Genomic DNA, 17,937 nt, shown 5'->3' with positions numbered 1-17,937 from the left:
ATGGTGGTGGACAGACATGAAGGGTGGCAGATTGTATCGAGACACTTTGTGTCAGGTCCACGTGAGGAGTGAAGACACGAGGGATGGCTCTACTGTGGTGCTTTCCCCTGACACAGGCTGAGCTGATGTGTCAATAGAGTGAAAACTTCAAAAGAAGTGCACTTGATACATTTCCCATACAATTACAAACATTCACCTGATATACCCAGCATGGAAAAGCTTCTTATTACAAAATCAATCTCTTTGTCGTGTTACAAGTTCAGGACCATTTTCCCTTCTTCACACCTATGAGTCTGTGCTCTTTGTAAAAAGAGGCCACTGCTTAAACCTCATACATACCCAAAATAGGAAAGGTGATCACAAAGTTACAGGTCTCTCTTATTTATCTTCCCAAGACTGAACAAGTTGGCCTATGGCCATCATATAAGGAATAAATACCCCCAACAGTATATAGGGTGAGGCACAAAGGAGTTTTGACCTTGGATGATGAGAGCGCTGCTCAAATGCCTTCAAAAGGTCAAACTCTGCAGCGACCTGCAGTATCCCTTTCATGTAACATTGGGGTAGTTTATTTCTTATAGTTTGTAGTCCTCGTGTGGGTGTGTTTGAGGTCGTGGCACATTTGTAACTTTCTAACTTCTGGTAAAATGTGGTACTTGTAAGCTATCAATGTCTAGTGCGGGAAATGCGAAGGTTATGCTACTTGTTTCAGTTTCACTTCAGAATCAAGGGACCTGTAGATGTTATCAGTACTCAAACTTCAACCGAGTGTCAATGCTGCAAAGAGGGCCCTCATACATCAAAATACTGGTGCATAGAGCACCTCCTTTTGACACTTCAATTAAGGATGGATTTTACTGGTGTACTCACTTTAAAATGGAAATACATTGTATTGAGCAGCAGTAATTTCAGCAAGTGATTCTGCTTTGTTTCAAAATTCAAATGTGGGTTCCAGGGATGTGGATAATGTCCTAATCTAAATATAGGGCTCTTGGTGCAAAGTTGAATACAAACTGCTCTTTACGGCCAGAGCCTCTAATAAAACCAATGAAAAAACTCAGATTACACTTCTCAGAGCAGCGTGTACGTTGTGTTTTTAATTTACAATAAGGAGCAGAATTAGAGCTTGGATGTGGAGCAAAACCCCGATTCTTGCAGCAGGTGAGACACAGTACATTGCAGGACTTCCATCGATTGTATGATTATGGTGCTCACTCAGCAGCGAGCGCAGCTGTAACCGCAGTTTCTGTTAATTTTCTGACTCAGTTCAAAAGGACTAGTCACTGAATGCCTGTTCTAAATTATTACAAGCACCTAGTGACATTGCTTTCTCATTACAATCAACGTCTGAGGTCAGGACTTGCAGTTATTAGAAAATTAAGAGCATTAGTAGATATATATATATATATATAATTACATTTAAGTATGCATTGTGCCTGCATAATACATGTCATGGGAGACTGCAATGCCTGCATCGAATCCTATACCTAATAGGCCTATTAAGGATTACTTGTGAAATGACTACTTATGAGTAATAAGAAAATGACATTTAATGATGTATTAGACTGGAGCTGTGATATCGCAATTCCTGCAGTGTGAAAAACAGCTCACTGAACTGAACACCCAAAGGCATTTAAATAAAGGAATGTCTACCTTTCAGTGTCCTTTTCTTCCAAACCTCCCCTAAAATTCAAAAGCCTTTGCTTAAAAGTTGGCCTTGTTTATTGAGTGATTCATTTAGTCCACTGCTGGAGGGGAGTGCAAGAGAGCTGAAATATATGTGCTTGTTACCACACAAATAAAGCATAGAGCATCTTATAAACTGACTAATGTTAGTCTGCGTAAGAGGACTGCATACAAATGAAAGGTAAATACTCTGTGTTTATCTCCTCGGCACAGAATACAGATTCTGGACATGATTTAGAGTTTGGTGATTAGCAGTGGCGTAGCAAGGGGGGGTGCGGCGGTCAGCCCCGGGTGGCACAAGTTTGGGGGGGGGGGGCAGCCTCCCTCCAATCCCCCGCTCTTACCTGCGGCTGTCGCAGGGAAGCCGCCTCAAGAATCGCCAGCATCACCCCACGCTCTTTCATATGGCCGCAGTGTGGCGGCAAATGCAGGGGCCGCCACGGATGGCCCGAAAGCTAACTACCCCACTGATGATTAGTGGCGGCGGCTGCAAAAGTAGGGGCCGTCACGGATGGCTGAAGGGCTAGCTACGCCACTGGTGATTAGCAGCAAACACAGGGGCCGCCACGGATGGCCAAAGGGCTAGCTACCCCACTGATGATTAGTGGCGGCGGCTGCAAAAGTAGGGGGCGTCACGGATGGCTGAAGGGCTAGCTACGCCACTGGTGATTAGCAGCAAACACAGGGGCCGCCACGGATGGCCAAAGGGCTAGCTACCCCACTGATGATTAGTGGCGGCGGCAGCAAAAGTAGGGGCTGTCACGGATGGCGGAAGGGCCAGCTGTGCCACTGGTGATTAGAAAAAATCCTCCGATTCATGATAGAGGGATACACTGGAGAGTCTACTGGTGGATTTTCCTCCATTACAGGAAAGAATGGTGTTAGAAATTCCACTAATGGATACTCTCTGGACTTTTGAACTTCCTTTAGAACATTTATGGCTTTCAGTTGCCACACACCTCTAAATCAGACCTTATTATTTTCTGTGGGCATTGGGGTTGATGAAGACACCAAATGCTGAAGGGTAAAAGGGCTGTTTCTCAAGGTGCATGTGATAAGGGATACAATTCTGCAAGCTCACAGTTTGCGACCTTATAAAGCTGCTCAGTTTTCAGCTTCGTTCCACTGTATGGTCATGAAGTCCTCGATTAATTGCGATATTCCAATAACATACATGGGGGACTTTGTACCATATATTTCATCCTAGGTATGTTAGCCAGGTAAGAAGCATCCATTTTCTTTACTAACAAGTGTTTGGATTGTAAATTCCTGTGCCCTTAAAAGTAAAGAGTTAAACGGGGTGATTTAAAAAAAAAAGAAAAGTTTTAAAAACAAATTTTCAATACTAGGCATTGGTACCATGAGCCACTTCCACGCCCAAAAAATATATTTTTGACAATTCACAAAGGAGTTTGCAAACGGGTTACCACTACCTCTCAGTCGTTGGAACAATATGAATGTTTTGAGCTCATATTTTGGTTGCAAAGTATTAATACATTTCAAAAGAAATCACTATTTGAAGGAACAACCTAGATCCCCCCATCGGCCTAAATAGAAATTCCTAACAGTTTCCTAAACTCAATAAGCGATTCAGTAACATGTCACTGAACCACTAAAAGGTTTAGTACATTCGAAAAAAAACATTTTCTTGTTGCAAACTCTGCAACCAAATCACGGGGGTTGCAACCAGAAAATGCGTTCACACATCTGGCCCCTTGCATACGCACATCTGGCCCCTTATTTCTCGATCAACATCGTATCCGTCCTATATGCTAAAAGGGTGCATTACCAAAACATTTATCACATCGGTATTGAGGTTACAGATTTTTGCCACTAAAAGGACATGCTAATGACACTCAGAAGCATATGGGTTTTAGTGATCAACATGATAGTTTTTTTTTTATTTTGTGATTATTTTCTTGCTATTGTGCAACAGAAGGACACCTATTTACTTTAGGGGTTCACTAAGAAATGATTAGGCCCAAAATCACAGCTCTTGGCTTTCCTCTTACTAAGAAAGAAATACAGCTCAGGGTACAGTGTTTGAGTTAACAAGGTTCCAGATGGAAATGTTTACTTTACATTGACCTAATAGCACTCCTTATAATTATTGCAGTTTAATAATCAGGTCAGTTTCCTGGAGAAAAGCCTAGGCATTGCTATAATCAATCCCACGGTTATCTCGGATGAAATCCTTCTGTGTATATTTTATTGTAAATTCCAATCTGCTCATGGTGGGAATACACACAACTGGAAGCGACTGGTCTAGACCGCCCCATTGACTCTTGGCACAACTACTAGAGCGGCACGTACCTCTCCCCCCATGTTTGGGATCTCTAAACTAGGACAACCACCTCTGGACAGTCCCTATGTCTCACCCTGTGAACTTCAACAACTGCAAAAGGCTTCCAACTCAGGTGGCCACTGCTATTCACTACAAATCCCACAATGCAATGGTTAGGATCAATGTTTTGACTTTTACAGGTCGCTATTTGGGTCTGCAAATATCATAGGTAAACGCTGCCACATGTCAAAGAAATACACTTTTTTGAATTTTGAAGAGACTTTACCATATTAGTACATGGTGTTTGCTGTATCATTTACTTGCCAAATATGTTGATGGCTCGGCCCACGTTATGGCTCTCAGACATAAATTAAAACCTTGGCTAGGCTCTTCTCTCCCTATTTATTTCATGGCTTACCCACCTATATTCACTACACCACATACATGTAAACAGATTACAGTGGTACAGGCACGTGTCTGGGATCTGTCCACTGCAATCACAGAGCCTGACTGACCTGATAACAGGGAGGAAGAAGTGATTCAGTGATGAGCCAAGTGCAATCCCTCAGTGGCTCATAAATTACAACAACACATTAGCCTCCAGTGTACTTAATTCCTGGCGCTTCAGGGGTGCTTGATTCATAACATGAGGTTTCATAGGCACACACACAGCAATGCAGAGGCAGAGAGAAAAGCACTTACTCTGCTGTCTGAGCGCGCGCCGGTCCTGCTAAGGCGCGCAGCTGGGGACTTCTTCTAAATGGAACCTTTTTTTCCGGAAGTATCGCGAGGCAGCAAGCACGCCCAGCCACAACATCGGTTTCAACATCCACCAAGTGACTGCAACCAAAAAACAGATACACACCATTAACTCCAGACTCAGTTGGACGCCTGTCATGAAAAGAAAGAGATGTTAGAAGAAGGTTCAATTGATACATTTATCTTTTCTAGTGGCCTTTTTTGCTCTTTCTCTGAAAAGACTGCAAGTCTAAGAACGCAGAGTTGGTGTTCATAAAAGCTTAATTAGTATAAAAAGTGAGGTATTTTGCATTCATGATGCCATTTATACACGGCACTGTATTCGGGACAGTTTTTATCATCATTATGGACGATTTATAGAAAATAATGCTCCACATTTCAGATGAATGGAAAACATACTACGCAGTATGAGCATGAGTGTTTAACAGAGGTGCAGGTCAATTGTGTGCAATCCAGATTTTTGTGATTTAGCTCTTAGCAAACGAGCCCCATTAATTAAATCCAAATGTTTACTATGTTGAAACATTTAGCTAGGGTTCGGCCTTTCTGCACCGCCATGACACCTGTAGGGGCCATCTTGGCACCAGTTATAATATTGCAGCTTATATTATATGGTAAGGAGGCTATATGGAATTATTATGAATGGTGTATTATGTACATAGTGGAACCATTAATTACACTCTCGTTCATGTGAATGAATACGTCATAAATGAATGTGATGCCTAAGATAACCTCATTCATTAAGATAATGAGCCTATAGTCGGCGCTCCTACATGATTTATAGAAAAGGGAGCTCAAATCAAGGGGCTCAATAATTTAGTAATGAATAATTGAAATGTGGAAGCATTCCTTAACTGTCCTAATGTTCAAAACAGACATGGAAAGCTGCATATGATGGTACAGCTGAAAAATCGTTCACTTTGGGATAGAAAACTGAAAATTAGTAGAGACATTGACCTTTGTAATAATAGTAATCCTAAACGAGCAAGACCCCAAGTGGATCTTGCCTATGATGTCATATCGTCTATTTAAAATCCAAGTTGGGCAACAAATATCAAAAAATCATTTTACATTTTCCAATTTGCGTCACATTTGGCACACAGGTTTATATGTACACGTCAGAGCATGTCATGTGCATGCCACGTTGGATCTAGACTGCCACGCCAAACATTTAGAACCAACATGGCCAACAAAATCATGTAGAAAACTATCAAATTGAAATCTGCTATAAATCCGAAGTAAATATACATAATTTTTGACATGTATTAATAAGAATTATATATTGATATGTACCTTTCTTTTTTTTCAGCTTCAATATTTCTTCTGTAATGCCTGAAGATAAGCAGCATCTCGAAACAATACCTTATTGCAATACCCACAACCAGAGATCAAACTGTCCGGCACAATGAGGTTGTGGCACCAAATTGATCCATCTGTGATCTGTGACAGTGGTTCCTGTCAATTCTGAAAATGTCCACTGGGCCGGTGGACATTTATAAATTTGGCAGGCAGTACCTCCATCAGGGTGACGGAGTAATTTACTCCGATTCCCTGGCAGAGAAACAGAAAGTCTGCCAAGATTTAAATAGGGGACCTAGGGCCAGATGTAGGTGGCCATTTACCGACCGGTAACGGCCGTTACCGACCGGTAAATGGTCATTTGTGATGTAGGGGCCCTATTTTACTGATTCGGTAAATTTACCGAATCGGTAAAATATCGAATCGGTATTTTTACCGATTTGGTAACTTGCAGATGTAGGTGGGACTCTTCTGAGTCCCACAGGCCTTACAGAATCGGTATTTTACCACCCAATCCAATTGGGTGGTAAAATACCGAATCCAGGTGTGTATGCACATGTGTGCATGCACACCTATGCCATGTGACAGACAGACATGCCCTTAGGGCATGTCTGTGTGCCACATGTCACTTGTGCCTGAATTCGGTGTGCTAGAGGGTGTCAAAGTGATAACCCCTGCACCTTTGCAACAATCGGTATTCACCGAATCGGTAAATACTGATTCGGTAATGCCCATTGATTCCTATGGGCTTCAATGCCCATAGGAATCAATGGGCATTACCGAATCGGTATTTACCGATTCGGTAAATACTGATTCTTACAGATTCGGTAATTCAATTACCGATTCTACCTAATTCTCCCCCCTTCTATTTTACCGATTCATAAATACCGAATCGGTAAAATTCGGTATTTATGAATCGGTAAAACAGAATTACCTACATCTGGCCCCTAGTGTGTTTTGCTGGCTATAACCTTAAGCAATTTCAGTGAGCACGAGACCTGGAAGGGTTGTGGCTTGTATCTGGTATGCAAGAGAGCTTCACTATGGCAAGCAAAAAAAGATAGACGGTAGAGGGATCATCTAGACAAGTAGCTAACAGTCTTCCCCATACTGGGTAGAAGGTGAAAAGCAAGTCAGAAAATTGTCTTGTGGTGTCCATTAGTGGTGTAGAGAGGCTGCTTACAGATTCTACCCTCTGAAAGGCCTAACAAGGAAATGCAGACAATGCAGGCTTTGCATCAGTGAGTTGTGTACCATTTGTGTGATGACAATAATCCTGGTAGAGGCATTCAAACCGAAGTGATCAGTAGAAAAAGGTGACAAGGAAGACACAGTTGAAGGGAGTTTTGGGTGGCAAACATGGGATAAATCCAGTGGCTGAGTATTAGAGAATGAATTAATAATCCCTGTTCAATTCTGTTACAGTGAGAAGTGTGGAGAAAAACGATTGCCTCAACTTGCAATACTGGTTATCAATTAATTGGGCTTTATTAGTTTACCATCTTTGCAGGAGCAGTGATCTGAAATATCATCCAGTAAACATATGTGAATATGATGCTATAAAAACTAAAGGCCTAATTCACAAGGGTAACTTGCAATTTTGAGTACATTTACTACTTTTTGGCTATTCATGATATCCAATTGTACATTTACTACCAACATGTAACTTACATGTCTCCACCAAATTGAAGGGCCTGTGGCTATTTACAATGTAACTTACACTTTTGAGTACTTTACATGTGCAGTTGACTCTTACACTTTTAAATATATTTGTACTCAGATTTTGTGACTAGCCAAAAACTTGTAAAATTACTTAAAAGTTTAAATTACTCAAAAGCTTAAGTTACCTTTGTGAATCAGACCCAAGCTGAGATTAAAAACAGGTTTGCATAATCACATTGAATTTGTACCACCTGAAGCCATGGATATTAGTTATGGTTAGGCAGGGTTGGCAGCAGCTACTCCTGGCTTGCTCTTTAGCATCCTTCCTTGACCCTTCCCTTGCTAAACCTGATGACAAGGGCTATGGTGGCAGCAAATGGAACAGAAGGTAAACATGAATTCACCTGTCCGGTTTGCTTTCTGTAGTTCCTCTACTTACCATCCCCCTAACTTCTAAGCATCAAATAAAAAGTTATTGAAGGGGTAAGCAGTGGGGAATAGGTTTAGTCTCTACTACTAGTTAAAGCGCGTATGATCTCTGTTTTTATCTCTAGTGTTTTGATAAATTGAAGTCCATGATAGACACATGACCCAAAGTGGGGAATCGTTAACCCCTTCGATGCTGGTGACGGAACCATTCCGTCATCAGTCACGGTTGGGCTGTGCTGATGACGGAATGGTTCCGTCACGACCACACCCATTATCATAGGGGCCCAGCACAGGAGGAAAATATCGCCCGTAGCGATGCGGTTAAGACACGTTCAACTAAATTCAATTCAAAGGGCAGTTCTTACAACACTGGTGAATTTATTTTTTGTTTATAAAGTTATGTTGGAATATCCACAGGTATTTGCAGCACAAGACTTGATAAACGTACCACAGTGTACTTTACATTAAACTGACACCTTTGCATCTCACCTGCCTCCCCACCATGGCCCGGTTAGCATCTTCACAGCCTATTTATGACCTGCATCAACAGTAATTATTGGTACCCAGGATACCATTAGGCACTCAACAGAGCTCCAAACCATGGCATAATCTAACAGTGTATCACTGCAGAGGCACATCCATATTTAGCTATATTCATGCACCCATGCTACAACCTGATGCAAAAAATATTGTACTTGAATTGTGATGTGTATGCAGAACACCTTACTCCTGCCGACCACCTAATCCAAAGAAACTTAGAACAGCCCTTCATCACACCCATCCATACTCCTTCACAGCACTCATCCATACACTCAAACCACTACAAAGATCTTCCAGGATTGCCACATTGTACTTTCATACTAACTCAAACAAACCAACTCTAAACTAAAAATTGAACACACTATAATCTTGCCTCACAGATCCACATGTTAGTAAACTCCGAACAAAATTAACTGATGTCACTTCAAGTCCACATGAAAGGGCAACCACATTGGCAATGCCCTATAATGTCATGTTGTAAGTGCTAAATAAGTGGCCATTAACATAATATTCCCTAACATACTTCTTCCTATCTCATCAGAACACATTAGTCACAAACACTTTAACCACGGAGTGCACGACTCAGCCTCAAGCCATACAGTTGACTAACGATTTGTCACCTTAGTAGCCCATTAGTATATTTGAGGGCAATTTTCTTGATGCATTTCTTGCAGCTCTGACATAGGAACACTCTCTGTAACCAGCGTCTTCTGCGTATCCATTCTGGCACTGCACCTGCTCTTCTCTCTTCTCCTTTTATCCTTTGCTCACATAAAAGGTTCAAAGATTTTGCAAGTGACCTTTCATACATTTAAATATTTTTCACAGGGTGGGCATGTGAAGTACTCCCAGAACAAGTTATTTTTCCTGCAGATGTGGCGCCAGTGCAGATGACATCAACATCCTCTTTTTCAGCTGCACCCTGAGGACAACCTGCTCTCTCCACCAACCCTCCTTCCTCTGAATATGTAGACTCCCCTCTCTTATTATCCCGATGGCTTCCTTCCTGCTCTAACCTATCTGCCACCATGCTCACCTTCGTCACAGTATGCACTTTGTGTCACTAGGCAATCACAGAGCACAAGAAACATATGGTTAAGATACAAGACATAGTGCCCGATGTAGGTAATTTTATTTTACCACTTCTTGAATACCGAATGATACCGAATCGGTATTTAAGAAGTGGTAAAATAGACGGGGGGGATGTAGGTAATACAGAATCGGTAAATACCGAATCGTTAAGATTCCGTATTTACCGATTCTGTAAATACCGATTCGGTAATGCCCATTGATTCCAATGGGCATTGAAGCCCATTGGAATCAATGGGCATTACCGAATTGGTTGCATGAACACTAAAGACTGCGGGGTTTATCTATGAACTTCTGCATAACTTTTGTGCCGCCGTTGTGTCACTTTTTGTGGCGCACCAGCGGTGTAAAAAATGTGCCACGTTGTGCCCTATTTATGAAGTGACGCATCTAGCCTGAACGTGCTAAAAAGCTACGGAAACAAACGTGTCTTTTTCTTGGAATATTATCCACGCCGGTAGTTTTCTAAAACAATACACATGCATTTCCTGCATTTTTCTTTGTGAATGTATTTGTCTTGCTGATCTAGAAATATGTACCTCTTGCCCACAGGAGGAATAATCACCCTACACTTTCTGCCACTGTAAATTAAGCATCCTGTTCTTCCCCAGTGCCATTGCTCGACATTCTATTACAAAAGAAACAAGCATTTGCAATGCATTAGGTCTTGCATTCCTGAGAGTTTAAGCTATTGGCATTGTAAATATCAATTCCTTTTATTTATTTGTTATAAAAAAACAACACATAAATAAAAGGCATTGTAAGTGTTAGAACTTAGTCTCTAGTTAGCAGAGGTAGGTACCACTGTCCAAATAGGGACCCTTGCTTCTAGTCAGGGTAAGGAGGAAACTCTCTGAGATAACCCCTACTCACCCCCTTGGTTGCTTGGCACAAGCAGCAGAGGGCTTATCAAAGGCAATGTGTAAAGTATTTGTACCAACACTCACAGTAACACAGTGAAAACACCACAAACTGACTCCACAACAGATTAGAAAAATAAAGGCATATAATCTAAACTACTCAAGACCAAACCGACAAAAATTCAACATTTACAGTTCAAAAATACGGTTGCAAAAGAGATCTTAAAGTTGCCATAAAATAATCCACAGTTTTTGTGAAGAGTTCACAGTTGCGTCACGTTTAGCCAACAGTACCTTTAAATGCAACAAAGTTCCAAAACAGAAGCTGGTGCAGTGAAAAACAAGCGATGCGTCACTCCTGAGACCTTGGGGAAGCGATCCGATGACCCCGCTTAATGTAGCGGGCGTGTTGCGATGACTCCGGTCTGTACGGGGAGGGATGCGATACCTTGTATGGATTCCGGTGCGGAGGTTCTGTAGTGAAAAAGCGGCTGTGACGATCTCCGGGGCGTCGATGCGTCGATGCGTGGTCCAGCTACGATCTTCCTCTCGCAGCTCCTCAATGCGATGGCTCTGCGACGATGTTTGCAGCGACATGATGCGGTCCGCAAGCAAGCGGTCCGACGATCTCACCCAGTGACGACAGGCTCTGCGACAATGCTCGCAGTGATTGTAATCTTCCTGCACCAGACTGGTGCGTCCCGCAAACAAAGGATGTGATGACTCTGGCACCGGCAACCGGCGCTGCGACGATCTCGGCCTTCGTAGCGGGGGGAATTTCCTCGCACTGACAGGGATGCGCTCCGCAAACGAGCGATGCCACAAAACTTGCAGAAAGTCTTTAAATCTTGGTTTCCAGCTTCCCAACACAGGTACAACTTCCAGAGGCACCACAACTGGCCCATGCACTCTATGAAGGACATAACTCTCTCAGCAGAGTTCAGGGGAGCTGGGGGTGAAGTTCTTTTGTTCCTGGGATTTCTTAACAGGGAGCCAGCTCTTCTCAGGCACTTGGAGATTCCTTCAAGCAAGGGGTCACAGCACAAAAAAAAGTCCTTCCCCTCTCCTTGGCAGCAAAGCAACAGCAGGTCAGTCTTCCTTCTACAGTTTCAGCTTTCTCCTTGGCAGAGTTTCCTTCTTGATTCCAGGATGATTTAACTTTCTGTAGTCAGGGGTCCTGTACTTATACCCCTAAATGTCTTTGATCCCTTTGTGCAGGAGGGCTCTGAGCCCGGTCTGAACCAGTTCTGGGTGTTCCTTGAGCACTTTGTTTTCCTGGCCTCTCATTTCCTTTCAGGGAGAGGTGCAGGGTCGTCAGCCGCCCTGCAGGAGGTGGAGCCAGCATTGTGGGAGAAAGGCTCAGCCCTATTCAGGCCCAGGTGCTATCCCCTCTCACCACTCACTCAAGATGCAGATGCAGTCATTCAGCCTAGGGCTGACTCAGCCAGCCTCCTGGGGGCTCCCAGCCTCTGTCACTCTCAAACCAAACAGTCAATTCACAAACAGGCCAAGGCCCACAGAAAGGTCAGACAAGAGAACAGAACTTTCTAAAAGAGCTGTTCTCAAACACAGGATTTAAAAACAACATTTCCTAAAAGATGTGTTATTAATTTCTGAGTTCAGGGATACCAGACTTTTATGTCCTATCTTGCTCCTATGGGAAGATATGCTGGTAGCCACTGTAGCCAGCATTCCCCATGATAGCCTATGGGGCAACATAGCCTTACAATAGTGAAAAACGAAAATGGCTGTAATTCACTACCAGAGCATGTCACCTGCACTAGTACATGCTCTACCTTCAGATACACTGCACCCTTCCCAAGGGGGTACCTTGGGCCTTCCATAGGGGTGACCAATGTGTCCAGAAAGGGAAGGGTTAGGCCTGGCCAGTGGGGACACTGACCAGGAGGACATGGCAGTTCACAGACTGCACACAGGCACTGCGGTGGCCGGCCTGAGACACCATTTTAAGGCTACTCATGTGGGTGGCACAATCAGTGCTGCAGGCCCACTAATAGCATGTGTTATCACCAGTCCTGGCACACTCAGTGCACTTTACTACAGACTTCTTGGTGACACAAATATGCCAATCATGTATATTCAATCACAATAACCATTTACACAGGGAGCACTTGCACTTTGACACTGAACAGCCGTGGCAAAGTGCCCAAAGCATCTAAACCAGCAAAAACCAAATCCAGCACATCATCACAAATACAGGGAGTAGAGGCAAAAAGATGGGGAAAATACACCAAAGATGCCAGTTCTAACACTAATTTAAAATTCCAATAGCTGCAAATGCTTGTTTCAAAGGTCATTCTGATGTTAAAGCTGGGTGCTACAATCAGATTAGCTCTATTAGTTACTTTCTAGAAATAAACACTTTTCTATCTTTCTTGTAGTTTGGCAGTGGAGATGGCCTCACAATGTAGAATGGTCATAAAGATAAGTTAATGGATGACATATATCCTCTCTAAAATATATCTTGGCTAAACTATCCGTAATTTTCTCCAGTTCTATGTCAAATGTGAAATTGCTGCAGCTATTCATATGTCAAACTGATTTTTCCGTACTTGGAGAATTATTACCATTGATTTTAAATGAATTTATGAATGAGATATGGTCTTTAATGTGATGAATTTCTGATATTACTTTCCATATCTCATGCAAACAAAAGTGTAACCTAATGCAGTCACATAGCATGTATAAAAATATGTCTTTGTTTTGATTTCATTACCAACCAAGGCTGGAGATGTTGAGTTTCAGCTTATAGTGCTATAGTTTATTGGACACTGATACGCTCCCATGCCCCAGAGAGGTATTGGCCTAAGAGTCAATTCCTACCCTACAAAAACGTTGGTCCTTGCCTTTCCCCGTATGCAGGCGCGCCGGCACAGGTAAGCATGGTGGGGCAGTCTGCCATACCACTCTTAACTGTGCCCGCCGCGCCTGCCCACACGCATCCTTGCTAAGTTGATACACTTTCTCGTCATCTATATTTATCCATCATGACTTGTTTGTGTGATTTGATTGGAATTTTGTAAATTATTTCATGCCCATTTGTATCCACATATTTCACCTATTTTATGATGCCTGTGTTTTCTACATTGTTTTGATGGCTGTTGTTAGTGCATAGAAACCGGCCGTGTGTGGGAAGTGTATGCCCAGACGTTGGTCCCGTGCTCACTACGCCACTGAAGTTAAGCTATCCTGGCTGATGGCGTCTGATAGCCAGAAACCGGTCATAGGATCTGTGACTGTGGGTGAATGTTTTGCCAATGTGCAACATTCAGCCCATCATCTTGTGTGTTTTGCTGTTCACCCTATGGGGGAAGGGTATGCCCAGACATGGGTCCGGTGCTCACTACGCTACCGGAGTCAAGCTATCCTGACTGATGGCCGCTGATAGCCAGAAACCGGTTCTAGGATGCTTGATTCTGGTCCAGGGAAGACATGGCTTGGCAGTTCAGGCTGGACTGTTCCCATGAGGCACAGTATCAAGACTGATTTACATAGGGCCATGTCTGAACTGGGGTGGCGTGGTGACCAAAATAACAATCGATTAAACCCAGATCTGTGACTGGGGGTGAATGTTTTGCGAATGTGCAACATTCCGTCCATCATCTTGTGTGTTTTACTGTTCGCCCATTGTGGGAAGGAAATGCCCAGACGTGAGTCCTCTACTCACTACGCCACTGGAGTCAAGCTATGCTGGCTGATGACGGCTGAAATCCAGAAACCGGTCCTAGGATGCTTGATTCCGGTCCAAGGAACACATGGCTTGGCAGTTTGGGCTGCACTATTCCCATGAGGCACAGGGTCAAGACTGATTTGCATATGGCCATGTCTGAACTGGGGTGGCGTGGTGAGCAAAATAACAATGGATTAAACCCAGATCTGTGACTAGGGGTGAATATTTTGCCAATGTGTAAATTTTCGTCCATCATCTTGTGTGTTTTGCTTATCGCCCTGTGTGGGAAGGGTATGCCCAGATGTGGGTCCCGTGCTCACTACGCCACTGGAGTTAAGCTATCCTTGCTGATGATGGCTGATAGCCAGAAACTGGTCCTAGGATGCTTGATTCCGGTCCAGGGAAGATATGGCTTGGCAGTTCGGGCTGCATTGTTCCCATGAGGCACAGGGTCAAGACTGATTGGCATATGGCCATTTCTTAACTGGGGTGGCGTGGTGAGCAAAATAACGATGGGTTAAACAATTTTTCTTTGGTGGAATAATGTTTTATTAGACAAATTAAAGAATTTATTGAGTTATTTAAAGGTTTTGATTTTGTATTAATTGTCAAAACATTTAGTGCTTGTATTCCTTCGAGAAGACACGTGATCTACACTTCTATTTAGCTGAAGAATTTAATCCGATGGTACTGGCCTGTTTGAAAAGCTAGTAGCTAACTAGAAGTGGTACAGACTGCACCCTAATTTTGTGATTACACACCCCTTAAAGGAAACATTGTCACAATTTGAGTACAGTTGTGCATTAATTGACTTTGGGCCAGATGTACGACCATTTTTAGCATGCGCAAACGGGTTTTAAACCTGTTTGCGCATACTAAAAACCATGTACAAAACCTATTTTGCGACTCGCTAATCAATTAGCGACTCACAAAATATGTTTTACGACTCAATATTAGGACGGGGCGTTCCCTTCCTGACGGAGACTCATGAGCCATGTATGAATGTTTTGCGAAGCAATCACGGTCGCAAAACACTCGCAAATTACCACCTACTTCAAGTAGGTGGCAATGCAATCACAAATGAGAAGGGGTCCCCAGGGGACCACTTCCCCATTGCAACTGCATATGAAAAAATGTTTTAAGGGCATGCAGTTGTCTCAGGGACCACAGCATGCCCTTCAAAAATTAAACAAAAAAAGTTTCATTTAAATTTTTTTAAATGCATACACATTTTTTTTTTTTAAAAAACAGCTTTATTTAAAAGCAGTCCCAGACATGGTAGTTTGCTGAGCCCAACGGGCCACCATCTGTGGGAGGGCCAGCAAGTTCCAATGGGGTTGCAAAATGCGAGTGCCTCATTAAAATTAATGAGCCTCGCATTTTGCGACCCCATTGGGAATCTCAGTCAGTGTCACTGACACTGTTGTACATAGTAAATTGCGACTCGCAATTTGTGATTTGTAATCAAGCGCAAATTGTGACTCGCAATATTCTATGGTCGTACATCTGGCCATTTGAAATTAGGTGTTGGTCAGTATTTCTTGTTTCCTAATTGCAGGTTAGACTCCCTGTTCAGATTACGTTGTTAGCACAAAAATCTGTTTGGATTTATGATTTGTTTGGGCTGGCAGGAGTGGTAACACTGTAGGAACCCCTTTTTTAGCAGAATATTGCAGGCTCCTCAATGTTTATGAAAGGCAAGAATCACAACAGTGGTCTATCAGCAACGGTTTTAGGTCCACATGCATCAATTGCTATTCCTAAATTGAGATTTTTAAGGAATTGCAGTTTAAGAATCGCAATTGCTTATGCATGCAGGAATCGCAAAAAAAATTGCAATGCCCACAAATTCCTTAATTGCTACTCGCAAATTGCGAATTGCAATTAAGGAATTACTTCTCATTCATTCCTATGGGCCTAAAGGCCCATGCGATTGAATGCGAATTGCATGCATCCCAAATGCAAAAATACCGGTCGCAAAGGGGCAGATACTGCAAATCTGCCCGTTTGCGGCCGATTTCTTCGTTGATGCATGTGGCCATTAATTTCTTTAATTGAGCTATTAATTAATACTGAAGGAATATTGCATTATGTTTCAAGAGCTAACAGCCCAATAATTCATCAATAGTGTAAAAAGTTGTTTGGCAATTTTACAGTATCTGAAGAAATTATTCCTTGTGTCATTACTACCATGTACTAATACTTCTGCCTCCTCAAATTTCATACCATCAGTGACACAACTATCGTAATTCCAAATACAATGGTAACACGCAAAGTGTAAAAAACATGAAGACCTTTGCCAGATCCTGTATTAATACCTGAAGAAACATCAATGTAGGCAGCCCCAATAAATTAGACATCCAGGACCTCATTTACTAAGCCATCGCGCCGCTGGTGTATCTTTTTTTTTTGACGCACCGGCGGCGCAATGGGCTTGCACATATTTGCAAGGCAACGTAAAGTCACCTTGTGTGACTTTCCGTGGCCTTGTAAATATGAGCCCCTTCCACATTCATTTCGCATTACTTTATGTGAAAGGGGCATTCCATGGGTGTTGCTTTTATTTCTCCTCATTTTTTCCTCTTTCTTTGTGTGATGCATTTTGCAGCACACATAGAAAGAGGACTATTCCATCAATTACTTTCTTTTTCTTTATTATATTTTTGGGGGAGTTTTACATACCGCAAACAAGACCCAAAGGTATCATAGTTCTTTACATGAGCACCAGTAACAGATGGATACATTAACTTTTGCCAGCCAAAGGGAGATTAAGTGAGTTGCCCAGAATCACAGGGTGTTGAGCATCCCTGCCGAGATTAAAACCTGGTTCCCTAGCTCTGAGGTCGACCGCTCTAGCCGTTAGCCACATCCTCTCCCCAGCAAGAGTCCCGAAGAGGAAGGTGTCCCTTCCTGCACATAAACAATCTTCCCCGCATCCCAGGCACCCTTGCAACATGATGCAAGCATGCCTGCGGTGGCACATTGCAGCCAGTCATGTGCCAGCGAAGAGGAAAACACATTGATGCATCATATTCTTGTTAATGCGACGCATCACTGCGCTTTTACAATGACGCAGGTCAGTGCAGTTAAATGGCTTGCAGCACTGTGCTGCTTCCTTGTTTTGTAAATGAGGCCCCCAGTGTCTTGTTAGGTACATAAAGATTCAATTAGAGTTCTTGGATTTACCCCTAATAGTTATGGCACAAAGTATAAACCCTTCCTCAGAGAAATGAAATAAAGTATATAGGCAGCTTCAAAACAGCATCACATGTAAGAAACGACCCAGTAAATATGCCACACCCTTTTATAAAAATAGGAACATTGCAATGACATAACAACACGAATTGGCTACTTGAATGAGAAGATACATATTTTTGAAAAAAAGTTCATGAAATGGCTACTGGAAACAATTGGGTCATAAATGTTGGTGTTAGCCTATTTGATAGGTTCATATGGTGAAGGGAAGGAGTTTGAAGCAGCCAGGTCATAGATGACTGCACCACCAGAACTAGTCACAACTGTATCTCGTATTGCCACCTTAAATGATCTGCTGCTTGTAGATCACAAATATAACTAAGCGAATTTGGTTGGATGAGAGGCAATATATAGGAACAGTCACTTATGTACACAAAAATACG

At 42.6% G+C, this 17,937-nt stretch overlaps 1 protein-coding gene across 2 annotated transcripts in view; it reads right to left on the bottom strand.

Moving 5' to 3' along the window:
• Positions 1-17,937, bottom strand: part of TMEM121 (transmembrane protein 121) — a 1,001,838-nt gene that overhangs the window by 620,020 nt on the left and 363,881 nt on the right. The window contains exon 2 of one of the 2 annotated variants that reach the window (XM_086936579.1): positions 4,673-4,810. The gene's annotated coding sequence lies outside the window, so the exon portion shown is untranslated. Of the gene's footprint in view, positions 1-4,672; positions 4,835-17,937 lie in introns of those variants that run through there. The other variant, XM_086936580.1, reaches the window with a different exon arrangement.

Source organism: Lissotriton vulgaris, chromosome 9 (genome assembly GCF_964263255.1).
Source record: "Lissotriton vulgaris chromosome 9, aLisVul1.2, whole genome shotgun sequence".
NCBI lineage: Eukaryota > Metazoa > Chordata > Amphibia > Caudata > Salamandridae > Lissotriton > Lissotriton vulgaris.
This window is presented reverse-complemented; position numbering and strand designations above follow the sequence as displayed.